Source organism: Austrofundulus limnaeus, unplaced genomic scaffold (genome assembly GCF_001266775.1).
Source record: "Austrofundulus limnaeus strain Quisiro unplaced genomic scaffold, Austrofundulus_limnaeus-1.0 Scaffold898, whole genome shotgun sequence".
Taxonomy (NCBI): domain Eukaryota; kingdom Metazoa; phylum Chordata; class Actinopteri; order Cyprinodontiformes; family Rivulidae; genus Austrofundulus; species Austrofundulus limnaeus.
In genome coordinates this window covers 40,434-41,160 of record NW_013953300.1, presented here as the reverse complement: position 1 = coordinate 41,160, position 727 = coordinate 40,434, and the positions used below count along the sequence as shown (strand labels likewise).

The following is a 727-nucleotide window of genomic DNA, read 5'->3' as shown; positions in this document are numbered from 1 at the left end:
AACAAATACAATCAAGCCATAAAAATCAGTACAAGTTTAAAAAACAAATTACAGTAAAAGAAAGTAAAAAAGATAAATAAAATGCTCAAAAAATAAACACCAAATGCCCTTTTGAAAGACTATTTTACTTTTGGATTACTAAGACTTCTGCTACGATTAGCTGGACCAATGGACCAAAGAGACAGAAAAGTTGGTCCAAAGGGACAGAGTGGTTGGTCCAGTAGTTTGACCAGTAGTTGGGCCAGTACTTGACCAGTTGGTGGACCAGTAGTTGGTCCAGTGTTTGGACTAATAGTTGGACCAGTGGTTGACCAGTAGTTGGACCAGTAGTTGACCAGTAGTTGGACCAGTAGTTGGACCAGTAGTTGGACCTGTAGTTGGACCTGTAGTTTGACCTGTAGTTGGACCAGTACTTGACCAGTTGGTGGACCAGTAGTTGGACCAGTAGTTGGACTAATAGGTGGTCCAGTGTTTGGACTAATAGTTGGACCAGTGGTTGACCAGTAGTTGACCAGTAGTTGGTCCAGTAGTTTGACCTGTAGTTGGACCAGTAGTTTGACCTGTAGTTGGACTAATAGGTGGTCCAGTGGTTGACCAGTAGTTGACCAGTAGTTGACCAGTAGTTGGTCCAGTAGTTTGACCTGTAGTTGGACCAGTAGTTTGACCTGTAGTTGGACTAATAGGTGGTCCAGTGGTTGACCAGTAGTTGACCAGTAGTTGACCAGTA

At 42.9% G+C, this 727-nt stretch overlaps 1 protein-coding gene across 1 annotated transcript in view; it reads left to right on the top strand.

Annotated features, from left to right (window-relative positions):
• The window catches only part of atp2c1 (ATPase secretory pathway Ca2+ transporting 1), a 29,145-nt gene that overhangs the window by 14,464 nt on the left and 13,954 nt on the right, over window positions 1-727 (top strand). The gene's annotated exons all lie outside the window — the stretch shown is intronic.